Raw genomic sequence first — 27987 nt, forward strand, 5'->3', positions numbered from 1 at the left:
GTGTGAGATGCATCTGAAAGTTGCACTTTGCACACATCTTAATTGAGGCTTATGGACTGAGAGCTCTCTGTATTACTTCCCCTTTAAATTCCCAAAGCTTTACATATTTCCAGGTCCCTTTATGTTACATTTCTAATTCTTCTCACATTTCTTCCTCTAATTGAATGTGCTGCACGGAATCAAGAGTGGTACAATAGAAGGATAATAATAATGTTACTTGCCATGATTGTGCCCAACGGGGATGTCAGGCAAAAAAATAATGGAAATGATTCTGAGCACCATCAAGCCATGGGGGGAAATAGCCGCCGGATTCAGTGAGATCTGCCCCCCCCCAAACATCACTGCCAATCATTCCCCTTCCCAACAGTGCGGCTGTTCCTACGCAGAACTAGTTAATAAAGTTGCCCACCGGGACGTAACTTTAATCAGCCCCCGCCAGCTTCCTCCAAGTCTTCATGATTGTACCACACAAATGCCAACACTCAGCGACTGCCAAGTCTGAGCCAACGTCTTAATTTCACAATAAACTGTTAGTAATGAATATCATATAGGGAGATTTAAAGGGGGAACATAAGCTGAATACTAGTTGGTTTATAGATTATTATCCCACTGTTACTATAGGCACCATCTCTCCCTACTATACCTGCTATGCCACAGTCACACTCCCTTCCCAGAGACTATTATCCACTGTTACTATAGGCACCATCTCTCCCTACTATACCTGCTATCCCACAGTCACACTCCCTTCCCAGAGACTATTATCCACTGTTACTATAGGCACCATCTCTCCCTACTATACCTGCTATCCCACAGTCACACTCCCTTCCCAGAGACTATTATACCACTGTTACTATAGGCACCATCTCTCCCTACTATACCTGCTATCCCACAGTCACACTCGCTTCCCAGAGACTATTATCCCACTGTTACTATAGGCACCATCTCTCCCTACTATACCTGCTATCCCACAGTCACACTCCCTTCCCAGAGACTATTATCCACTGTTACTATAGACACCATCTCTCACTACTATATCTGCTATCCCGCAGTCACACTCCCTTCCCAGAGACTATTATCCACCATTACTATAGGCACCATCTCTCCCTACTATACCTGCTATCTCACAGTCACATTCCCTTCCCAGAGACTATTATCCACTGTTACTATAGACACCATCTCTCCCTACTATACCTGCTATCCCACAGTCACACTCCCTTCCCAGAGACTATTATCCACTGTTACTATAGGCACCATCTCTCCCTACTATACCTGCTATCCCACAGTCACACTCCCTTCCCAGAGACTATTATCCACTGTTACTATAGGTACCATCTCTCCTTACTATACCTGTTATCCCACAGTCACACTCCCTTCCCAGAGACTATTATCCCTCTGTTACTATAGACACCATCTCTCCCTACTATACCTGCTATCCCACAGTCACACTCCCTTCCCAGAGACAATTATCCACTGTTACTATAGGCACCATCTCTCCCTACTATACCTGCTATCCCACAGTCACACTCCCTTCCCAGAGACTATTATCCACTGTTACTATAGACACCATCTCTCCCTACTATACCTGCTATCCCACAGTCACACTCCCTTCCCAGAGACCATTATCCACTGTTACTATAGGTACCATCTCTCCTTACTATACCTGTTATCCCACAGTCACACTCCCTTCCCAGAGACTATTATCCCACTGTTACTATAGACACCATCTCTCCCTACTATACCTGCTATCCCACAGTCACACTCCCTTCCCAGAGACAATTATCCACTGTTACTATAGGCACCATCTCTCCCTACTATACCTGCTATCCACAGTCACACTCCCTTCCCAGAGACAATTATCCACTGTTACTATAGACACCATCTCTCCCTACTATACCTGCTATCCCACAGTCACACTCCCTTCCCAGAGACTATTATACCACTGTTACTATAGGCACCATCTCTCCCTACTATACCTGCTATCCCACAGTCACACTCCCTTCCCAGAGACTATTATCCACTGTTACTATAGACACCATCTCTCCCTACTATACCTGCTATCCCACAGTCACACTCCCTTCCCAGAGACTATTATCCACTGTTACTATAGGCACCATCTCTCCCTACTATACCTGCTATCCCACAGTCACACTCCCTTCCCAGAGACTATTATCCACTGTTACTATAGGCACCATCTCTCCCTACTATACCTGCTATCCCACAGTCACACTCCCTTCCCAGAGACTATTATACCACTGTTACTATAGACACCATCTCTCCCTACTATACCTGCTATCCCACAGTCACACTCCCTTCCCAGAGACTATTATCCCACTGTTACTATAGTTACCATCTCTCCCTACTACACCTGTTATCCCACAGTCCCTTATCCCCACTGTTAAATATGGTCCTGTATAATTCTCACAGTTCAGTGGTATGCGTTTGATATACTTTATTTCAATGAATTCCTTTTCTTGTGGCTTTCTCAGAGATGTTTTTTACCTTCCTATCTTTCTGCCATCTTACACAGAGTGTCATTGATTTCCAAATTTCTTTCCCTTCCTGAGATTGATAATGTTTCAGAACATCCGTAGGTACCATTTATCCTATTGATCCGACATTGTCTCATTCTCTTTCAGATTTGGATTCAGTGTCAGAAAACTCCAAATCGTTTGTGTTCCTCTGTCACCTCTTTGTCTCTTCTCAACAGGTTGTTCCTCCCAGAGCTGCCGGCTTGAAAGGTGAATCATTTATACCTTGTGTAGCACAGACAGGGCTGTAACAGATTCTAGATGGATAAAATCCATGTGTTTGGTACAGAGAATCACCTCTTAAAGAACCTTGCTACGACTCTATCCAGTCTATACTGTGGTACCCCCAGGGAATCCCATGTAAAAAGACTAGGATAAAGGCAACCCAGACATTGCAGAACTAACTTTCCAGCATCCTTCTTTTAGCTGGTCTTGTAGAGAGATGTTGGAGTAGGGAGTTTTTTGAATTCTTGAAAGCTGTAGAACTCAAGACAACATTTCATGGTCTTAATTTCAGACTTGTATATTGTAGATGTCTTTAGTTGATCTGGAAGAATAAGGGGTTGCAGCTTCTGCTTCCAAGGTCTTGTCCAAGTTGTCCAAGCCTACAGAAAGCCCAGCTCTTATTAATAAAGCATTGCACAATCTCAAAAATGGTCCAAGACTGGGGTTGATATAAGAAGTGGTTGTCCAAGAAGATCAGACACTGGAGTAGCAGGGGGTGGTCAGGCGTTGAGTTAAGATCACACATGGTCTACCAATGGTTGAGTTGACCATTCCACATTCTATATCATATCAAATAAGTTTGGTAACCGGACTCCAAAGCAGGCAGTACCCTATCCATCATTTCCCCCTTGTCTCATAAGGCAGCAGCACAAAAATAACTGCTTGGCTGATATCAATCCCAACCAATAAATAGTTTTAAAAAAAGAAAGGACTGTTTAAGTTGCTGTTTCATGCATACAACACAGCGCTGAGACTTTCACATACAACATGACAGCAATTACGCTTGCCTTTAATTATTCATTTTAATTAAATTTCCATTTCTGATCCCAGCATGGGACGCTGAGTTCCAGAGAAGACCTGAACCACTTGAACACTGTGAGATGATATCTTGCAGCCTCAGCACTTTGATCTGGTTAATGAATCCGGAGTTCTCCTTTGTGGCTTCACATGAGCCGGGAAAATACAGAAAAACAACTTTTGGCTGAATAATCTAGCTATTATTAATCTTTTAGCCATTTGCTGATAAACAGACATAGATTAAAAGGGTTTCTCAGGGCTTGTTGGGGTTTCAGAACCCATCAGTCCAATCACAATGTAGTATTTATCAAGACATACTGAGTTGTATTTAGTTGATCAAACAGGGTCTATTGCCCTGGTCCAAGCAGAGCATAAGCTGTAGGTAGTGTTAATAGTGCTACTTTGAGACAGACCAGTTGTAGTACCACAGAAGTGGATGGAATGGATGCTGATTGGTATAGAATTGGTTAATAAGGTCTGTCAGCAGCAGAGTGACCACGTAAGATGGGGGATGGTCTGGATGTCCCAGGATACGGAAATGATGTAAAATTAATGGGGAGGAGGAAAGAACTATATAGTGCAAGGGAATTGGGGATATATTTCTATTTGGAATCTGACCTCCTAGAACACAGGACACGGCAACAATGCTAGTATTTGGTAACCATGCAGGTAAAGTTAGTATTCCTTAAGACTATTTTAATAAGTTGTGTCAGATGCGTTATCCAGTAATGTATTTATTGATGTTGTGTATTATGCCTTATTGAATAAAGTACTGGCTATAGAAAGCCATTATTTTGGGTTAATACAAATCTTAATATTTAACAGGTAGGAAGAGCAAAATATCAATAGTTGGGTAACATGAACAGGGTAGTGCAAGATCGAGAGATTAGGACAAGTTGGAGTAGGACATAATAGGGACAGTAGGGCAAGATGGGGACAGTAGGACAAGATGGAGACTGTAGGACAAGATGGAGACTGTAGGACAAGATGGAGACAGTAGGGCAAGATGGGAACAGTAGGGCAAGATGGAGACAGTAGGACAAGATGGAGACAGTAGGGCAAGATGGGGACAGTAGGGCAAGATGGAGTCAGTAGGACAAGATGGAGACAGTAGGACAAGTTGGGGACAGTAGGACAAGTTGGGGACAGAAGGACAAGTTGGGGACAGTAGGATAAGATGGAGACAGTAGGACATAATAGCAATAGTAGGGCAAGATTTAGTCAGTAGGACAAGATGGAGACAGTAGGACAAGTTGGGGACAGTAGGACAAGTTGGGGACAGTAGGACAAGATGGAAACAGTAGAACAAGTTGGGGACAGTAGAACAAGATGGAGATAGTAGGACAAGTTGGGGACAGTAGGACAAGATGGAGATAGTAGGACAAGTTGAGGACAGTAGGATAAGTCAGGGACAGTAGGACAAGATGGAGACAGTAGGACAATTTGGGGACAGTAGGACACAGTGACTGTGGGATAGCAGTTATAGTAGGGAGAGATGGTGCCTATAGTAACAGTGGGATAATAGTCTCTGGGAAAGGAGTGTGACTGTGGGGACAGTAGGGCAAGATGGAGACAGTAGGACAAGTTGGGGACAGTAGGGCAAGATGGAGACAGTAGGACATAATAGCAAGAATAGGACTAGTTGGGGACAGTAGGACAAGTTGGGGACAGTTAGGACATAATAGCAATAGTAGGGCAAGATGGAGACAGTAGGACAAGTTGGGGACAGTAGGACAAGTTGGGGACAGTAGGACAAGATGGGGACAGTAGGACATAATAGCAATAGTAGGGCAAGATGGAGACAGTAGGACAAGTCGGGGGGACAGTAGGACAAGTTGGGGACAGTAGGACAAGATGGAGACAGTAGGACAAGATGGAGACAGTATGACAAGTTGGGGACAGTAGGACAAGATGGAGACAGTAGGACAAGTTGGGGACAGTAGGACAAGATGGAGACAGTAGGACAAGTCGGGGACAGTAGGACAAGATGGAGACAGTAGGACAAGTTGGGGACAGTAGGAAAAGTTGGAGATAGTAGGACATCATAGCAACAGTAGGGCAAGATGGGGACAGAAGGACAACATGGGGACAGTAGTGTAACCTGGTGATGTTAGGAGAAGACAGAAGGACAATAATTCAGAAGTCATAGTGTGTAAGACAAGACTAGATATTTTATAGACAAGGGTAGAGCTAATTATTTCTAATTCATCATTTTCCTTTATTCTCTCTCTTTCATTATATTATACAAAGAAAGTTTTGCACATAAGGCCCCGCTCTCTGACAGGTCTCATTCCATAATTAGGAACAGCCGTGGGTTCATCTCGCCTCGGAATCTTGTCCCCTGGATGAATTTTTGATTTGTTCTTTAGCAATAAGGAGATGTCAGCGCTGTAGCGGCAGTAATATATTAGTACTAAGGATTATTAAGTCTGTCCCCTGACACGGGCTGCGGAATAGAGACTCATACGTGTCCCGTGTGACTCGGAGTGACTCGAAGTGACACAGAGAAGTCGCTCGCCACACGGCTACATGGTTATTGCACGGAGATGAGGTCTTTCTGTTTCAGTGGGCAGGGAATTGTGTTCTAATATTCTCAGGCTCAGGGAAGGTTCCATTTAGGAAGCGATAAAACAACTCAATGGGCTGCGCTTCCTTTTATGATAACGGGGAGATAGGAATAAAAATGTGTTCGACTTTAACAGCGGGTGTTTAATGTAGCCAATCATCTGTCCCCAAAAAATGGAAACGCAGTGGCGCAATACATTAGTGAGTAAACGTCATTATGGGACCAACGGGCAACCAGCCCTGTAGTTGGATATTTACATATGTTGGCAAGCCCTTAGGTGTCTTGAATTAAGGGAGAACTGAATGCTTTTATTTTCTTTCTCCTATTCTTTCATGAAATACATACCAGCTCAAGGTAGTTTGCAGCAGACCGACCCCCTCCTATCTTCCTCTACCAGAATCGGACTGGGGGGCCCAGGGCTGCTCTCTCAGGGCCCCTCTCCGGCCCATCCCCAGCCTGAGTAAAATAGTAAGCACAGAGCCGGGCTAAGCCTCGGGTGGGCAAAATTGGGCAATAGTTACCTGCCAGTGGGAACAAGGGCCTGGACTAGCGGTAGGCAGAGAGAAGCGGTACATGGCCAGCACCCCCAACTGTTGCACCCTAGGCACATGCCTCTTATGCCTAACCCTAGTTCCCACCCAGAGTAAGCAAGTAGAGTCACTGGTGGGGGTCATTTATTAACACTGCACCCAGTCAGTAACCCATGGCAACCAGTCAATTAGTTGTCCTCTCTGGCTGAGAAAAGCTAATCATTGCTTGGTTGCTATGGATTACTGCCCAGGTACAAATTTGCCCAGTGTTTATAAATGAGCTTTCCTTGCATTATATAACCATGAATAACAGCAGTAAAGTACTGGTACAAGGGCAGTCATTGCACTTATCGACCACCATTTATTCAAAATATTTGTGCCCATATTTGTGCCCATTTCCGTTCCTGGCACCTTCGCTTAGTTATACAAGGCCATGGCCCTGCCTCCTGTTGCAAATCCCGTGCAAGGGAGCGATGTACTAACTCACATGCAGACGTCCCACAATTTTAAGTGCAGTTGCGAGTCTTATAAAAACTAGATGCAAAATTCTGAAATGAAATAGCAAAAACTTATTTCAAACTAAAAGCATAAACAAGAGGGATTTGGGCATTTCCATAAATAATTGTCACACATCTGGTTTCTGACAGTCGCACCGAGGACTTAAGATGAGGAGCCATCTCTCTGCGCTCATGGGTTTGCCTTGAACCGTCACTCGGCGGGACCTGCGCCATAAAGTGACTGTCAGTTTGCGTTACTGCAACCTGTGATCAAGCAAGGCAGTTGGCACAAAGGCGGCAGAAAGCCTGTGCCCACCTAGATGTTCCAGGGAGGCTGAGAGCCTGAGAGGAGCCAAGTATCATCTGTCTGGCAGCCGACTTCAAAGATAAATCACAGCACAGGGGAATAATTGGTACTTATGCAAATGAGCATCAATCTGTAATTGTGATTACCTGCGAGTGTGTTTGTATGGCTTACCCGTTCTCAGAAAATAATGGAGCGGCAAAGTTGCAACCTATTCTACATATCAGCATGGGGGCTCAGAACTTTAAGGACAGAGCAGCTTGGCGTACACAAAATATTAAATCAGCCTCAATAATAAGCACAGACTTTCCCCGATCCCCTCCTGGATCCCTCCGTGCCAAGGTAGAGCTGAGGTTCTGTGGAAAAGCAGAGTTGGGCCCCACTGTATATGGATAACTACTTAGCTTATACCTTATACACAGCATCTGCCCAATAGAATGTCAAAGGGATGCTGAGAATTATGGCTCAGTCCCTCTGCTAAATAAAGGGCACATACATCTTCTCTAAACCTGTTCAATTGTGCTTTTCACCTTTCCCTAGTAGGCAGCCCAAACCTACATATGCAGGACAGTTTTCCAATGAACCACTTACACTGTGTGGGTCCCAGACGACTGGAATTGATGTCTGGAATTGTACCAAGTTGCTAATTCTCAGCCAAAAAAAAGGGATCACATTCTCAGCCAGTTAACTATAAGCCTGTTAGTCTGACATCAGTGATAGGAAAGTCTTTGGGGAGAAATTAAGAGATAATACTGGCTTTTTTTTTTTTTTAAAATAAAGAATCCATCCACTATAAGTAGGAGATAGGACAACGTTGGAATACACTGGAGATCTGGGCATCAAATAGGCAACTGAGGTTGAACATTGATAAATGTAGTGTTATGCATTAGGGAAAAAGAGCTAGTTATTGTACACTAAATGGAATAGTGCTAAAGCTTTTTTTTACTGAAAGGACTTTGCACCTCTGGGTAGTGTCAATCAGCATCTGGAAAGGCTAATATAGAACATTCCTTTATACCCCTTGACATTGACCCAAGAGATGAACGACTCTTTATAGGTCCCTGGTAAGGCCTCACCTTGAGTATAAAATACAGTTCTGGGCACCACTACATAGGAAGGATATTAATGAGATGTAAGAAGTGCAACTAAACTAGTAAAAAAATGGGACAAATACGTCACAACGAAAGACAACAAAGTTGGGGTGATTTTCTCTAAAGATAAGGAACTTTAAGGGGAACGTTTTAACTCCTTAAAAGTACCTTAGACTACACTATAGACCTATCAAAGCATGTCTTCTTAACACAGAGGACAAGTCTCTTACAGTGTTGGACTGGTGGGTCTGAGGGCCGCCATATCAAGGGCCCGCATTCACCAGCTCCGGGCCCCCTGACTCCCCCCTCCAACATCAGGGCCCCCCTTCTGCAGCCGCCCACAAACCTGACTCCTCCCCCCCACCCTGACCAGCGTGTACCTGCGATTTTCTTCTAAAGGTCAGGGCGGGGAGAAATCGCCAGACAGGTGGGAGTGGATCTCTGGGCCCCACTGGGTTTTTTTCCTGGTGTCCTGGTTGCTTATCAAGTAGACTGGACTGAAGGGATTTTTATTTGGGGCAACACATATAGATCTTCTCTGGTTGGGTTTGTTTTCTCTGAAGAAGACGCTCTATTCCGAATACTTTATCTAAAAGTGACTTGAAAGTCTTCATAGGCAAACAAAATATCCAGAACTACAATTTTTCTGTACAATTTAAACAAAACGTTATGGTCAATTGTGTTTAAACATCTCAAACTAGTGAGGTCTGATTCAAAGGTTTGGTGCAAGTAGAACGAGAGCCTCAAATCCAAGACGTGAGGATCGGTCAAGGTTTCTATAGCTCACCTGCACTGTGTTATGTTTAATCAAACAGAAATAACTGCATTTTCAGCTTCATTTTTACCTGCACTGTTTTCTTCAATAACAAACTCCGACCTGAAACTGCAGCTTCTAATAATTCCCAATTTCTACATTTCCCCCTTCTGATACCCATTATGTCAATTCTAATGGACAATGCGAGTCATGATATATAATAGACAGATGAGGATATCAGTCGTCCCTTGGAATGCGCTGGGCATCTTCTCTTTGGCACCGTTGTTCCAGCGCCCACGCAAAGGTAGGATTGACGTCAATCTACTGAGAAACAGATGGACCTGTCATTAGCACATCTAAGGCTTGTCAGGTGGCTGCACCGCCGTCCCACCCACATGGGCTCATGGGAAATTTTCTTTCTCCAAGGTTACTGGTGGATCCTTTATAAAAGCCAATGCACTGCTGAGCATGGCCGCCAAAACCACAGGGGGAAATTTGATTTACATTTAAATGATGGATCTGTTTATCCAGCACTTTCTTACTTTATATTGTCCTCCCATAGATGTGTGGTGAGTCATAGATGACATCTGAACCTGGTTTATCTCCACTTAAGTACTGAATTCATTGCATTCTGCACAGCTTATCCGGTATCAGATATCACAGTGGTGGGTCAACAGCCCTAATGCAACACAAATGTCGGCCCCCAGTACAATGGCAATGTATTATTTCAGCAATATGTCTTGAAGAATGTGCTTCTTGCATTATTATAACTTCTCAGAAGTTCATACCTAGAACTATAAGGCTCATTTATGCAGGGTTGGACTGGGCCAGCAAAAATAGAAGATTTGTGCGGCACAGGCCCAATTGCGTCCACAAGATTAGAAAGGCACACCACGCCAGGGATGGGGGTTGCGGTGGGGGGTCCGCGGCTGGTTTGTGGCTACAAAAATAGGATGTTGTGCTCCAAAGGGTGGAGGGAGGTTGCAGCAATAGACTGAGGGTGTTGCTTGGGGTGGGGGCCCAGAGGGCTTGCAGCCAGGGTCCTGATGTTGTGGGCCCTGATGTAGCGGCCCCATTGGGCCCTTAGTCCAACACTGCAATTATGACCTTCAAGACAGAATGTAAAGTGGAAAAAATGGCCACAAAACACAGAATTTTTCTTATCCAGCATTAATGCAGGTTTTTGCACTCTGTTTTGTAGACACCCCCCTTCATGTCCCCAAACTTGCATGTAGGGCTGCCACCCGGCCAGTATTTTACCGGCCTATCTGGTAAAACACCTGCCAATGCCGGGGCCGGTATTACAAATTTACCGGCTATGTAAATACTCCTAACAAAAGCCTTCGGCCACCCCCAACCCGCTCAAAATCTAACATTTTTTCTGTCTTAAGGCCAATCGTGCATTTAGACCCTGCCCCTTTATGGCACGACACGCCCCTTTCTAGTCAGGATCAGGAATAAAGAGAGAGAGAGAATGTCAGGTTCAAGAATAGAGAGAGCGAGTCAGCTTTAGAAATAGAGAAAGAGAGAAAAAATCAGGTTTAGGAATAGATAGACGGAGAGAGAGTCAGGTTCAGAGAGAGAGAGAGAGATAGTCAAGTTCAGGAATAGAGAGAGAGTCAGGTTCAGGAATAAAAAGAGAGAGAGAGAGTCAGGTTCAGGAATATAGAGAGCGAGAGAGTCAGGTTCAGGAATAGAGAGAGCGAGAGAGTCAGGTTCAGGAATAGAGAGTACATACAGTGCCATTGGCTGAAGCTATATGTCTGCTTAAATGGAATTTAAACCAAATAAATATTTCTAAATGTCATTGCTACTGAAAGCAGTGTCTATCTGGCCATTTCTCTACTCCTGGCTCTGACTTCTGAAACAATGTTGCAAGTCAGTTGCTTCTATTACATTGTATCAAACATCAGAGTCACCAGGGCGGAGACTAGAAATGGCCGCAAAGATGCTGCTTCCAATAGCAGTGAAATTTACTCATAATGATAAAACCAGTTAGAATGAGGAATGAATGGCTATTGGGAAAATGCTTATAATTATATTTTCGTTCACTTGGCAACATTTTTAGATTTGGATTTTCATCCTCCTTTAATTGATGATAAGCACCAATCAGAAGTAGGAACCACCATAGAAGACAACCTGGAGAAAATATGTTCTGCTGCTCAGTGTGTCATTTATTGAATGCTCAAATAACAGTGATTGATAAATTGATACAGGGTCTCAGAGATAATCACTTCCACTGCTCAGGGCCAAATATAGGTAAATAAATAACTAACTTATTCTGTTCAACCTCATTATCATAGTTAAGCATAGTTACTCAATGGCAACTCCATCCAAATATTAAAAAAAGGAACAGTATTTGCCTAATGAAAGCAACTTTCTATGGTACATTAACAAGCCATTCACATTGATTTTACTTGTTAATGTAATTGCCTTCAAATCATTTGTCCGTCCCTTTCTGTTCTCTGCTCTCCTCATACTGACTACATGTACCATTAAAATATAGCAGCAGTCAGCTCTCCTCCAGCCAAGACTCTTATTTCCAAAATACCTTTACTCTTCTGTCATTCTTCTTCATTTGGCTTTTAATAACAGAACATGCAGTCCGTTTAGGGCACCGGTTTCTTGGATGGAGAAGAGCTGAAGAGGTCAACATGGTGGTCTGTTCAGAGTTGGGAAGGGGGAGGTATTTGTTTTCAGGTTTCCAAACAAAAACCATACATTTGAAAGATTTTCGCACAGATTTCGCCAGATGAAAAATTGCACTCATCCCTAGTCAGGGTAGATTCTGTGATAGCTTGCTCTACGTGTGAGAGTCAAGGTGAGGGTAATTAGCAGAGCAGTCAGTGGCTCCAATGAGCTGAGCAGAAGGGTAAGTAACCCGCCAGAATAGGGACTCAAACAGTCAGGTTCAGGAATAGAGAGAGAGTTAAGTTCAGAAATAGAGAGACAGTAAGTCAGGTTCAGGAATATAAAAAACGAGTGAGTCAGGTTCAGGAATAGAGAAAGATAGAGAGAGTCAGGTTCAGGAATAGAGAGAGAGTCAGGTTGAAGAATAGAGAGAGAGAGAGAGAGAGTCATGTTCATGAATAGAGAGAGAGAATCAGGTTCAGGAATATAGAGGAGAGGGTCAGGTTGAGGAATAGAGAAAGAGAGAGTCAGGTTCAGGAAGAGAGAGAGAGTCAGGTTCATGAATAGAGAGAGGGAGTCAGGTTAAGGAATACAGAGAGAGAGTCAGGTTCAGGAAAAGAGGGTGAGTCGGGTTCAGCAATAGAGAGAGAGAGAGTCAGGTTCAGGAATACAGAGAGAAAGTAAGGCTCAGGAATAGAGAGAGTTGGGTTCAGGAATAAAGAGAGAGTGAGTCAGGTTCAGGAATAGATACAGAGAGTCAGGTTCAGGAACAGAGAGAGGGAGAGCTAGGTTCAGGAATAGGGAGAGAGGGAGAGAGAGAGAGGGGGAGGAGAAAGAGAGAGAGAGACAGGTTCAGTAATAGAGAGAGAGAGAGAGAGTCAGGGATAGAGAGAGAGAGAGAAAAGGTTCAGGAATAGAAACAGAGAGTGTCAGGATTAGAGAGCGAGCGAGAGAGACAGAGAGAGAGAGAGTCAGGAACAGAGAGATTCAGGGATTTTTTCTTTTATAATTTCAGTGAAGTTTCCCAGTAAAATATTCAAGAACATAAATACCAACATGAGTCACATCTATAGCAGTTTGTCGTGTAACTCACAGACACACAAAATCAATCCTAATACCCTTCTAAATTGCAATAAACTTTATCATGTGATGGTACAAGGCAAAAGGAATCACAAAATCATTTGTAACTCAATTGTGTAACACGAGCGCAACCTCAAAATCACTGCAAATTATTCAACGTCCAGAGATGGAAAAATAACTTGCAATTCACAATCCAAAGGTGATTGTCAGCGGAGTAAAGCTGGCCATAGACACACAGATCCTATCGTACGAATCAAGGATTGGTACGATGTTCAGATCGTGTATAGAGAGTGCCGACATCTTTCGTCCGGCGGAGATCGGTCATTTGGTCGATTGGTCAGGGTTGATTTTGACTCGACCGATCCCGCCGGAGCCCATTGTTCATCGTAATTGGATCGTTCGGCCATACGGCCGAATAAACAGATTACCCCCGATATAGTCATACTCGTTAATGGCATATCGGGGAAAGATTCGCTCGTTTGGCGATGTTGCCAAACGAGCATATCTTTGCGTCTATGGCCACCTTAACTACCGAGCAAACAGAGATCATTTATGAACACAACTGAGTCTAAGCTAAATTAATAGTGTATTGATACTGTTAATTAATTTATACCTTTCCAGCAATGTAACAGTACGATATTTTTTAAAAATAAAATAAAAAAACACAACTATGTAACAAGAAAAATTATTTGGAAGGTAATAAACATGTTTAAACATCTGCACTAGAAAATGAAAGGGAAACAATGAGGAACTATTTCATTCTGACTAAACAGACACAAAGAAAGACGTTCAGAAACTCATACTGACTTCAGCTTGTCTGCAAATATATTAGGAAAATATATTTATTTCTGTGTCATTTGGTTTATAAATTGCTCCACGCGGCACAGTCAGAGATAAAGTGGAACTGCACATGTAATATATATAACCATTCACTGAAGCACCCAACATATTGTATTCATTTCTGACTGACAAACATTATTCCACAAAAAAAAGGTATAATAGGGATAATAGTCTCTGGTAAGGGAGTGTGACTGTGGGATAACAGGTATAGTAGGGAGAGATGGTGTCTATAGTAACAGTGGATAATAGTCTCTGGGAAGGGAGTGTGACTGTGGGATAGCAGGTATAGTAGGGAGAGATGGTGCCTATAGTAACAGTGGATAATAGTCTCTGGGAAGGGAGTGTGACTGTGGGATAGCAGGTATAGTAGGGAGAGATGGTGTCTATAGTAACAGTGGATAATAGTCTCTGGGAAGGGAGTGTGACTGTGGGATAGCAGGTATAGTAGGGAGAGATGGTGCCTATAGTAACAGTGGATAATAGTCTCTGGGAAGGGAGTGTGACTGTGGGATAAGCAGGTATAGTAGGGAGAGATGGTGCCTATAGTAACAGTGGATAATAGTCTCTGGGAAGGGAGTGTGACTGTGGGATAGCAGGTATAGTAGGGAGAGATGGTGCCTATAGTAACAGTGGATAATAGTCTCTGGGAAGGGAGTGTAACTGTGAGTATAGCAGGTATAGTAGGGAGAGATGGTGCCTATAGTAACAGTGGATAATAGTCTCTGGGAAGGGAGTGTGACTGTGGGATAACAGGTATAGTAGGGAGAGATGGTGCCTATAGTAACAGTGGATAATAGTCTCTGGGAAGGGAGTGTGACTGTGGGATAGCAGGTATAGTAGGGAGAGATGGTGCCTATAGTAACAGTGGATAATTGTCTCTGGGAAGGGAGTGTGACTGTGGGATAGCAGGTATAGTAGGGAGAGATGGTGCCTATAGTAACAGTGGATAATAGTCTCTGGGAAGGGAGTGTGACTGTGGGATAGCAGGTATAGTAGGGAGAGATGGTGCCTATAGTAACAGTGGATAATAGTCTCTGGGAAGGGAGTGTGACTGTGGGATAGCAGGTATAGTAGGGAGAGATGGAGTCTATAGTAACAGTGGGATAATAGTCTCTGGGAAGGGACTGTGACTGTGGGATAGCAGGTATAGTAGGGAGAGATGGAGTCTATAGTAACAGTGGGATAATAGTCTCTGGGAAGGGAGTGTAACTGTGAGTATAGCAGGTATAGTAGGGAGAAACATTTGCCTTTGACCAACTCGCTTCCTTTATGCGGCAGATTGAAAACCTCTTATTATAATGCACCTCTGACTGTGGAGCAGGAGTGGGGTGGGGGGTATTTATTATTCCAAAGCTCAGAAGTTTCCATTATTCCAGTAATAACTGTGCCAGTTGGTTCCTTTATTAAACCTGAGTGCTGCCACAATGAGAGACAAGAGGAGAGCTGGACAATTCATATAAATATGGGCATTTGGATTTGAGAGGGACATTTAATACAAAAGTGCAAATGGAGCAGTTGCCCTAAATAACCTCTTCTCTGATTGGCTCCCCAGGAGAAAAGTCTAATACAAGCAGCAGTTATGTTGCCACATTTGTAGCCTCTGCGGTTGAGTCTTGAGGGAAAAGATTTAATCCTCCAACCACCTTGTTTCCCCATGAAAAGAAAAAGGTTCAGATGAACACATTTATTTGCACAAATTTAAATTTTAGAGTCAACACTGAGTTTGATTCAGATTTGATACGGATTTTTCAACAATCTATTTGATTTATCTGTAATTGTGTTATGAGCTAAGGGGGCCCAGCCTGAAGGCCAGTTAGGGGGAGATTTGGGGTGAGTGCTTATTTGTACCCTAGGTACCCCTGGAACTGTAGCAGGGTGACTGTTACCCCAATGTTTCTATATATCTGTAACGTTGTTATGAGCTAAGGGGGCCCAGTCTGAAGGTCAGTTAGGGGGAGATTTGGGGTGAGTGATTATTTGTACCCAGGGTACCCCTGGAACTATAGCAGGGTGACTACCTTAGAGTACCCCAACGTTCTCTTCACCAAAGATGGACATCCATTACAGAAATACAAATTCCATCATGTTCCATTGAGTTGCTGAATGACATGGATCAGAGGCAACTGGAGAGTCAGTGGTTATTTTACCCAGTCTACTGCTGAAAGCCAATTGGATACAAAAGGATTGGTCCCTAGTGGCCTTGTCCATTTTGTTACAACGTAACCATCTCAATAGGATTATTTTTTTTTTTTTTTTTTTTTTAAAGCTTTTATTTTTGCATTAACAATAAAACAAAGCATACATTGCAATAGGATTATTTGATCGTCCTGAAGAATAAAATAAGAAAACAAACAGCTTGATGTAAGGTATCCTGGAAGGCTACACAGGGTGCATGGGGGACACCCATAGAGCAGAAGAGGATTATAGACGGGAGGACAAAGACTGATCCCCGTACAAATGGGTGAAGTGACTCCCTAAGCTTCTTCTCTTGGCAGCGGCTGAGTGGAAGGAGTTACTCCAAGCATGTTGCTTATTTATATGGAGGAACCTTGCCAATGTTTTTAGCAGCACAGATGTGATTAGAGACGGGTGATAGAGAAATACGAAGCTGTTTCTGCCTCCCAGTCCCCAGTCACCAATCTTAATACTATTACTTCAATGGTTGAAGAACACACGTTTCTATAATTGACCAATTTCAATTCTATGAATTTTTGCTTTAAAGGGATAGTATACCACGTTTTTATGTTTAGATAATACTGGAAGCCAGTGGTATGTCAAACACCCCCATATAGATTTATCTTCACCAACCCATTGCAACCAATCAGGGCTTTGTTTTCAAAAATGATGCCTGCTACATTACTTAATATTCCAGTTATCTATCCAAAAGGAAGATATACTTAGAATTGGAATGATGGACTTATCAATCCCACAGTGACCTCCCTGGCTCGCTGACGTTATAATAATAACCATAATAATAATAAAACTGCCCTTGTTTCCCAATACACGACACAGCAGGGGCGTCGAGTTAATACGAATCAGTTGGAATTCTTGTTTACAACTCAAGCACCAGCACATAATAACCGCCTCTCTTATTCCTCATTGCTATATCCATATAAATAGTACTCCTCTTTATACTGCCCCGTTAAACAATTACCCTCGCTATATATTCCCTCCCACGGCGGCGGAGAGCTCTGGTTAATGTGCGGCGCATCAAACATTCCGACTGTTATTGACATATAGCGCTCACCCAGGAACAAACAACGAGCAGAGACAAACACTTCCCGAGCCAATGGGAGAGCCAGATTGTGGCACTCGCTGGCGGAGAATGGCAGAAGCAAGTCCGACAGGGGGAAAGGCTTTTTGTTTGGAAGACATTCTTAATTATTCAAATGGATCTCCAGCTGGGAAGTTGCACAAGACGATATCCTAACTCTCAATTTATTGCTCAATGAAAAATGGAGGCTCTTGCTGTTCCCTTCATGGGGGGAGGCAGGGGCCCTTCCAGCGCTGGAATCATTTTCCGACAGCTTGTTAAAACTGTATACAAAAACACACGTATTTTAAGTCCATTAATCTGTCAAACTCCAGCTTCTTGCAACTTTCTCCCCCATCCGCAACCTCCAAATTGCTGGTAATAAATACATTTCTGTATCAGCTGAAAAAATCCACTTCCAACTTTGCTTGGCTTACAGGCGATGCCTGCTGGTCTGCTGGGAGACGCCATCAATGGCAAAATACACTGAAAACTGTATATCTTCCCCTTTATTTTATATTTCTGTCTTTTGCTGAACCTTTATTTTAACCCCAGCAGTTTAGAATTATTCAGAATTCACATAAACCTTTAGTTATATATATTTAGTTACTGATTATAGAATATGGTCATATAAACCACCCTGCTATAGTTCCAGGGGTACCCAGGGCACAAATAAACACTCACCCCAAATCTCCCCCTAAGTAACCTTCAGACTGGGGCCCCTTAACTCATAGCGGCTCATTATGCACAAGTGAAATTTCAGTTTACTTCAAGCAAAAACGTTTTGTTCATAAATCTGAAATTTGGTTTGGTAGCAGTGAGCAGCATTCAGTAGAAACATTGGGGTAACAGTCACCCTGCTATAGTTCCAGGGGTACCCAGGGTACAAATAAGCACTCACCCCAAATCTCCCCATAACTGGCCTTCAGACTGGGCCCCCTTAGCTCATAACAAGGTTACAGATATATAGAAACATTGGGGTAACAGTCACCCTGCTATAGTTCCAGGGGTATCCAGGGTACAAATAAACACTCACCCCAAATCTCCCCCTAACTGACCTTCAGACTGGGCCCCCTTAGCTCATAACAAGGTTACAGATATATAGAAACATTGGGGTAACAGTCACCCTGCTATAGTTCCAGGGGTACCCAGGGCACAAATAAACACTCACCCCAAATCTCCCCCTAACTGGCCTTCAGACTGGGCCCCCTTAGCACATAACAAGGTTACAGATATATAGAAACATTGGGGTAACAATCACCCATGTATGATGACATACACAGAACCTCATGAGATGTATGTGTTCCATGTTTAAAAAGACAGTAATCAAAGACCATATTAATCATAACAAAATATTGTTGGTTCCTTTATAATATCTGTCTGGTTTATTGGAGCACTATGGAAATGTTCTCTCTGGTGGGACCCACCTAGATGACCTTCGTGCCTGTGCAAAAATGAATAAAATTAGGGGGAAGCCATGAAATAAGAAGCCCATGAATTAAGCAAGGGCAGAGCGGCCGAAGTACAGTGTTTGTGACCGACTCGTTACATCGTCGAAGAGATTACCGTAATTAAATGTAATTTTTCCAGCATTGTGGCGACAGAACAGAGGGGGCCGCAAGCAGCATTTTCAGCTGTTCACCCAACAACTCCTCCCAAACGTATTCACAGCAAAGTAACTATGTAATCTGTTGTGATCAGTTAAAGGAGAACTAAAGCTAATTAAAGAAATAGGATATGTTTTGGGGTTCTGTACAACAGCCCTTTAGCAGGGAAGATATATCCTCTGAAGATGCCCTCAGTAGCTCCAATCTATTTTGTGGATTCCCAGAACATGCTCTGGGCTACTGTATATACACCATATAAAATTCATGATATGTTTAACATTCGATAATGGTTAATTGTCCTGGCACAAGTCTTAGGTGAGATTCTTCTTCCTTTCACATCCATGTCCAGGGTGGGATTCTACAGAACAATCTTCTGCATGTACGGACCTATCAGGACACTCTGATCCCTCCTATTTACTGTATGTCCATAAAGTTTCTACTTTGACCCTACTAGACCACATGGCTTCCATCAATCAATATGATTCTAAGGCTTTCTTTGAACATCATAAACAGGTTTTGGGTTGGTGAGGACACTTTGTTATATGAACTAGACACCTATAGTACAAGGTCTTTGGTTTCACAATTGAGGGGAGGTTTATTACTGTGACCCAAACCCAAGTTCTGATGAATGTATTCATAATATCAAAGGAACGACTCTGTCCCCAAACTCATCTCTCTCCTTCTGTTCCTCTGCTAAACTTCAATCATGTGGCTTTAGAGATGTTCTCCTCCCAGCAATACCTGCTCTCTCCATGGGTCTACTCTCTCTTTCTCGTCTCATCATTCTCACTGAAGAAGTCCTAATATTTGCCTTGTTGTCACCACCAGGTTCCATTTCCTATATGACTCCATTGTGGGGACCCCATTGTGTCTCTAAGAACACTAGGAACTCAATTATAGGGCTTCTTCTTCTCTGATTTAGGAGTCTCTACAGCTCTGCTTGTGCCATGTTGGGCAACAGGTGAATGGTGGAGCCAAAGTGTTTGATAACATGGTGACTCCACGTTTGGTGTTAGAAGAACCAGAATACGGAAATGTGCTCAGAAAGTGGTTTAAAAGGAAACTTAAATAGATGACACTGAAGAGTCAGAAGACAAATAGAGATTACAATATGAAGGTAAGTCTGTGTAACAAACCAGAGGTCAGGGGACTGGCTGCAAGATGAAGTAAGTCCATAAAAACAGGCAAGAGGTCTTTGGTGCTGCAGACAATACAAGTTTGTGGAACAGGCCAAGGGTCAAAACCAGGAGAGCAGATGAAGATGGGTAGCAGGAACTAACAGGACTGAAGAACAAGCAGGAACAGGGTAAGTCAGGAACACAGTCATAAGGTGTTAGAACCACAGTCATAAGGTGTTAGAACACAGTCATAAGGTGTTAGAACACAGTCATAAGGTGCTAGAACACAGTCGTAAGGTGTTAGAACACAACCATAAGGTGCTAGAACACAGTCATAAGGTGCTAGAACACAGTCATAAGGTGCTAGAACACAGTCATAAGGTGCTAGAACACAGTCATAAGGTGCTAGAACACAGACATAAGGTGCTAGAACACAGTCATAATGTGTTAGAACACAATCATAAGGTGCTAGAACACAGGCATAAGGTGCTAGAACACAGCCATAAGGTGTAGAACACAGTCATAAGGTACTAGAACACAGTCATAAGGTGATAGAACATAGGCATACGTGCTAGAACACAGTCATAAGGTGCTTGAACACAATCAGAAAGTGTTAGAACACAGACTTGAGTCAAGGATCCAGCAATAGCTGACTGGAAGGATCTGGCTTATATAGGGCCCTGATGATAAGATTACTGACCCTTGGCCTTAATGAGATTAAAGGTGGAGACAAAGATAATATCAGAGGCAACAGCAGTCTATATGGACAGTCTGGAACTCGGAACTCTAAATGTCTCCAGTGGCTCAGCAGGAAAGTATGCAAATTGACTATTATGTAGGCCAGGGTTCGAGTCCTGACAACTTGGTTTACTCTTTCCTCTGTTGTACTTTTGTCAGTCGTATGCAGTGACGTAACTATGGAGGAAGTAGACCCCACAGTTGCAGGGGGGTGACAGGGGAACAGGAAGGCCTGGACTGTGGGGTCTACTTTCTCTATAGCTAATAAGAAAACCCTCCTCCCCAGCCACTCTCTTACTTGTGGAGAGGAAGGGGGATGAAAGTCTGGCCGAATGGGCGGATTCAAGGAGGGGAGTGGGCAGATTCGAGGAGGGGTGTGGGTGGGGCGAAGGTGGGTCAGAGGCAGGATGGGAAGTGGATGGGGAGATGGAGATTGGAATGCGCTAGGTCCCTCTGAAGATTTTTTTGCAGGGGTCCCGGTGCACTCTAGTTACACCACTGTGTATAATCCCCCACTTTCTCTCCCAACAAGCAGCCTAGAACAATACAATCTGGAGGGAGGGCAAGGTTACCTTCTATAAAATAATCCCATCCTGTTTGATATAAAGGGAAATTTTCCTGCACAAAATGCTGCTCTGTTTTATCCCCGACACATCTCATCATTCAATCATTCCCCCCCAATGGCAGCCTCTAAAGTAGAGATCCATGTAGAAATTGCAGAGGGCTGGGGTGAAATGAAATCCAGGTCACTTCTGGCTGCGGCTCGGTGGGTGGAACAAAGGGCAGACAATTCCACCCAATAAAACCCATTTTCAGTGTGAATATGAAACACAAACGTGTAAATGTGGCAGAGGAAAAATTCTAGCTGTCAGCTTCTATTGAGCAGAAGGGGCTTTATTCCTAGCGCACAGACCGTGAAATTGCATTCGATTGTAAGCCTGCAGAGAGCGGCCCATTTGTAAGTGGGTTATAAATAAACATCTACAATAAGAAAAGACTGTGGGGGGCAAGAGAAGCCCAATACACTTCAGAGGGTACGATTGATAGACGAAACCAGCGAGTCAGTGGCGGCTAGTAAAAATAATACAATAGAAAACCCAAGCCTTGAATTATATTTTTAGATGTGTAAGCTCTGTTTGGGCAGGTCCCTCTTCACCTTTTTTTATCGATTACTGATCGCTATGTTATGTAATCACCCTGTATGTTCTTTGTATAAACTCATGTATTGTATAGAGCTGCCGGAATACGTTGGCTCTCTAAAAATATCGTGTATACAGTATAATAATCATTAATAATAATAAATGGTTGTCGGTCCATGCCATTTAGAGTTAATATAAAAGCTTCCCAGCAAACAGCTTGGCTTGCAGATTGCCCAATGCTCACATTTTATTTCTTCCCACATCACTAATTCCGGCCAACGCTGTGCTCCTTTCCACATTAATCATCTCACTACCTGTTGGACCCCCCAAACCCCGACTGCACTGGCACAGGCAGACATAAAGGTACAATGACTGCATGATACTTTCCCTTTAATAACCCTCCACTTATTGATTGGGCACCCAAACAATATCATTTGGCATCAGAACAATATTAATATTATTTGCTTGTCATTTCCTTGCACTTAGTGCCCCTGTCTGTAAATGATAAGGATATTAGAAGTCACTGAGGGGTTGTTCTGTGACCATATAAAGGCACAAGGCTGCAGGCTGAGTTATACAGGGAACTCTGAGTATCACTCATGTATTATAAGGGATAATGTACCCCCTACTGTAAATGATAAGGATATTAGAAGTCACTGAGGGGTTGTTCTGTGACCATATAAAGGCACAAGGCTGCAGGCTGAGTTATACAGGGAACTCTGAGTATCACTCATGTATTATAAGGGATAATGTACCCCCTACTGTAAATGATAAGGATATTAGAAGTCACTGAGGGGTTGTTCTGTGACCATATAAAGGCACAAGGCTGCAGGCTGAGTTTATACAGGGAACTCTGAGTAGCACTCATGTATTATAAGGGATAATGTACCCCCTACTGTAAATGATAAGGATATTAGAAGTCGCTGGGGTTGTTCTGTGACCATATAAAGGCACAAGGCTGCAGGCTGAGTTATACAGGGAACTCGAGTAGCACTCATCTCTCTCTTCCTCTCTGTTCTCTTTCTGGTTACGCCTAATTATCGATCGCGTTACGTTTCCTTTTTCTGTAGGGATGGAGAGAGCAGACAGTAACTACTGACCTTCCACACACTGTTCGCTCTTGGTCGCATTATATTCATTAGGTAGCCATGTTATCTAATGTATACAAAACAATCCCAATAGATTGATCGGCAAGTAGGAAGACCTTATAGTTTGAGTGTAAGACGCCAGAGCCAGTAGTAGTGATACCCTGAGTGTGCCAACAAAGCTTTTCCTCTTGTCCTCTTATATATTAGGTACCTTCATAGATCTCATATCGACTGTCGGATCCATTGCCGTATAGTGTTCGGGTATGAGGAAATGTGGAGAGAGAGCAGACAGTAACCCTTCCAATCGACTTGTCCATCGTTGGTCTCTCATAATTAAGCTTGAGAGTTGCGTCTATCTAGTGCTACCAATGACCCTGATGTAATTCAATTGTGAGGGAGAAAGACTAAGGGTAGAAGGAGAGCAGCAGTAACCCTTTCCTAACACTTTTCCGCTGTTTATCTCTATATTAATAAATTGAGCGGTACCTGCACTATCTAGTAATCACCGGATGCCCATGATTTCTGTAATTGGGGTAGAACAGAAGCAGCCCACGGAAAGCAGGGAGGTCAATATATGATCTCCTGGTCGTCTCGGAACGCTTATATCTCATAGAAAGATACAAGTGAGCATTAGTCAGTTTAGTAGATGTGAAACTGTCTAATCACAAGAGTCAATCTTGGACTTGCTTATTAAAAGATCCGGTAGATACTAAGTTTCGCTCTCAGGAAGGAGGCAAGTGTTGATAAAGGAGGAAGGGGATGTTGCTAGTAAGTAGAGGGGTCTTACCGATGGAGGATTTCCTGCGCCTGCACCAGAATATAAGATCATATTAAATGATAACAAATAACAAGGGTTTATTCTTGCTTGTGGTTCGGCGGCCTTTAGTTGGCCTATGGGAGAGAATAGAGAAATCGGGGCAGCAGTACTGTAAGGTTTTAACAGGTCCACTCCGAGTCCTACATTGTAAGAGGTGGGATGGTAAATTAATGAGTGATGCCACATTGACTGAACTAGCCGTCTTGATATTCACAACACACCATGTGATCACGCAGATATATTGATGTGAACATCCGAATGTAACACACCTCGAATCTCAGTATAATGGAAGGCCAAGGTGAGCTATAACTGCTGCTGCCCGTGACCTCATAAATTTTCGGCCGCCTCTGATCTATGGCATCGTACACAGGGTATATTTCTAGTTGGGAAGTGCTAAAGGGGTGCTCAGTACTCACTCATCTTATGGCTCAAGGTGCACAGCCAATGGGCACCGATTATGGCCCCTTTCTATTGCACGCTATTTTATATCTTGACGCTCAATTCTTCATAAGAGTTTATTTAGCAAAGAATTGTCGCCTAAGTTCAGTAAGATAGCTGCAGATTTAAATTATCAGCCGCTTTGGGCTTGTGGAATCCTGTTGGAGTGGCGAGGCCTTCTGTATCTAATTTGGCTGGGGGCAAGACAAATGCTTAGAGCTTTACTATGATCAGGCAGTGATTCAAAGTCACTTGTCTATCTCCGCGTGCTGCACTTTGTCTTACAGTCGCAACTAATGAACTGCGTTGTTTAATGCTAACGACTTTCTGACAGTTACAGACGAAATTGGTCCCACTTTGTGCCTTGTCACATCACATTGGCTGAAAGTCATTGGCACAAACATGAGTGTATGTTTAACTTTCAGTGGGAACAACCGTTGTTGCCCACTTTGGCCATTGCCAAAACAACTCCCAGCCTGACGTCCTCTATATCAGCACATTGGTTATAAGAGTGTGGTGCTGGGAGTAGACAAGCACAACACACACAAGCAGGTTCTGTAGGCTGAAATTATCGGCCCTATTCCACAACACTGGGAATATTTTTTTGTCTGTACGTTGTTCTGATTACCAATTTTGAGCAGGTTGAAAGTACAGGCCCATGGAGAGGCGATGAGTTAGCCGGGTTGTTAGGCCGTAAGTGTTATCTCAGATACAAGCTACCCCCCGGGCCATCCTAATGTACATAAATTATATGACAGACAAATTAAAGGGAGGGACCAGTAGGGAACCTGGAGAGATTCCCTAATATATGCCTCCTCCCACACGCCACCTTGTCCTGTGAATAGCAGGGGCTGCTAAAATATCAGAGTTCAGCTCTGTAATTCCGCGTCTGGTGTAAATCTTGCAGATTCGTTTCCAGATGGGCTGTTCCTCTATTCTAGGATCTTATAAAGGACAGGCACTGCCCACAGTTCTGCCGATAGCACAGAATGTGTCGCAAAAAGTCTAAGAAACCCACGAAACAGGTTTTGGTCACGCATGTCTTTTATGTACAATTTACGCCTTTTGATAGGGTGTTTGGTGTCAAGCCCAGGTTCTTTGGATATTAATCCTGTTAGTTAGATTGTATGAGTAGTGATTTAATATAACATGTGAGATATTGGTTGCTAATTTGGGATTTTCCATTTTTCCTTATTTGTGTGTACTTTGAGTTATTGTAGCTTTTTATTCCAAGCCTCAGGCTCGTTCCAGTTTTGCCAATTTCAGTTATTTTGAGCATCTGGTTGCTGGCAACAGTAGCATTAACTGTGATCCCTCTAGCAACCATTGAGACTGACCTTGTAAATTATTGGAGACTGAAATTTGAATTAGGCAGGCAGGCCGTGGAAATTTGAGAATGAGGAGTAATAAAAAGTAGCAAAGTAGACGAATGCATTTGTACGCCTTACAGGAGGCTGCATGTTTGTTGATTGGAGTTGCGGTGTCAGGGCGACCCCGGTCCATTTAAAAAAAACTGGAAAAAAGTTTAGACGCACTGACAAATAATTCAAAAACTATTTTGGTTCATAAAAAAGAAAAAGACCAATAATTGAAAAAGTTGCTTAGTTAATTAGCCATGTCTACAAATTAGGGCTGCACCAATCCAGGATTCGGTTTGGGATTTCGTGATAGTCCCTCTTTTCAGACAGATTTGGCCCGTAATCCTCTGCCAGGGATTTTTGCTCTCGATGTTAAACCGATTACCAAAATCAATAATTTAGTCAGTTTATGCTATATCGATTAGGGGTGGTAAATCACAGAGAAACTATCAGCACCAGGGTAATGTTTTTTCCCTTCCGATGCCTCAATTTGCATATTGCAGAGAGTTCGGATTTGGTTTGAGTATTATCCATCCTAGGAGAGGAGATCTTCCGGCATCCACTAATAATTAATATACTTTTAAAGGAGAGTACACTAGGGATGCAACAGTAGAGCATGCAGGAATTCTGCCTTGTTTTCAGGCAGGATCAGCATTCGCGGGGCGCCTGCACTCCTGCCGAATCCTTGTCTGTTCCGGTTACCGAACTGAGATCGAATAGCTAATTTCGCAAATTAGGGATGGAGAGGGAAATCGCCGTGACTATTTTGTTCAAGTTCGAACTGGTTAAAAAGGATGTTTTCAACTTGGCGCCACCCCGACTCTAATTTTGCATATGCAAAATTAGATCCGGTTCTAATAGTGTTATCCGGGTACCGACATCTTTGCATGGAACCAGATGCAAGCCTGTCGATAGCGAAGTAACTTGCCCTTTATTTGTGCAAGTCCCCTCCATTTGCTTATAAGTGGTAAGTTAAAGGCGAGGCCCGTAATTTATTGACTAGTAGGACTGAAGGCATAAATCATGATTTTTATTTTCTTCTAGGACATGAAATCTATTCCGCCGGACGTCTCTTTCGTTCACTCTCCTCATAACACTAGATTCTCTGGCTCAGGATTTTCACCTTCCCTGCGTAGGAATCAAGCATCATTACAGAGAAACCGCTCTGGTGCTGGCCTTCTCTTGCATGTTGGTGGTAATATGAATCCATTACTATTTATGGCCACGTCATCTGCTGAGTCTCTAGCCTCCGCCCTTGCAGTGCCCAAGGCAGCCCCCACTGCATACGCTAGCCCACTAGGTCAGCCCCCATTTTGGTGCAAGATAAAGGATAGCGCTGATGTAGGCAGGATTACAGTAAGGATAATGCAGCGTTGCCCGTGCGTTGGGTCTTACATTCAGTAGGAAGCGATAATTTACTGACAGCGGACAAATATGCGCAGATTATCTAGCATTTAATAGCACATCAGGGCTGGGCATCTGTGGGGGTTTTATACAGCAAAAGGTGCTTGAGGACAAGTACTATTCGCCATTTACATGATAAGTTCTTTGGTCGCTTAGGCACTAGGGGGGGGGGGCAGTTCACACTCTGCGAATCCGGGAAGGTCTAGATTCCCTATATGCCTCTCTTCCACTCTTGTCCCTCGATTACTAAATGGAGCAATATTTATGATGTCAGTAATATCTCTCATAGGAGCGTATGATGTGAGAACGTTCTATCCAGCGCTGTGGCTTAGCAGGGGGGGCATAGGAAAGTGACGCGCGATTTTAATGGCAATCTTTCAGGTTATGCATCAGTGTAGATAAAACAGGTACATGATGTGTCTCTAGTTGGATGATGTTGGTGGGCCCTTAGAAAATGAATTTGCTGTGGGCCCATGGAGGAGAGATCCTCGTAGTTGGGCGACCATTACTGTTTTCATGATGGTGAGTGACACTGTATGCTATCTGAGGGTTTGGCATTCTCAATACGGAGGGTTGAGGGATCAACCATAAGTGTCACTATTTTGGGATGTCAGGAGAGCTACAATCCTTAGTGGAATTAGCGCTTCAAGTCTAGAAAAGTCGGGAATCCAGTAATGTTGGAGATATTTACACATATTAGAGGCAGGGTGATAAGGACCAAGTCGAGCAAAAAGCATTTGATGGTGTCATGCGACTTGGTCAGCTGTTGTTGCTTGAGTGACAGATGAAAAAGTCACCATAGCCGATATTTCCTTGTCCTGAACTCTTAATAATTGTATATTGCAGAAATAATTGAGATTCGAGATTCAGGCCGATGGCAAAGCAGAAGGATTCGCAGAGATCAAATCCTGCTAAGAAAAGGCCGAATCCCGAGCCGAATCCTGGATTCAGTGCATCCCTAATTTATAGTGAGGTGCAACTCAGCGCACAAAATTGCCGCCTTTTAAAGATGCTGCACTGTTGCCGGATGCACCCAGCTTGGCATATCAGGGCAATGTTGGGCAGAGGGGAAACAGACTTTAAGCCCCGGGTGTCTGAATCCAGACTTATAGAGCCCCCTATACATGGCACTCAATATTGGATACTCGAGCAAGTCCCCCACCATTGGGTACAAGCACTTTGT

The sequence above is a fragment of the Xenopus laevis genome, chromosome 3L (assembly GCF_017654675.1).
Source record: "Xenopus laevis strain J_2021 chromosome 3L, Xenopus_laevis_v10.1, whole genome shotgun sequence".
Lineage (NCBI taxonomy): Eukaryota > Metazoa > Chordata > Amphibia > Anura > Pipidae > Xenopus > Xenopus laevis.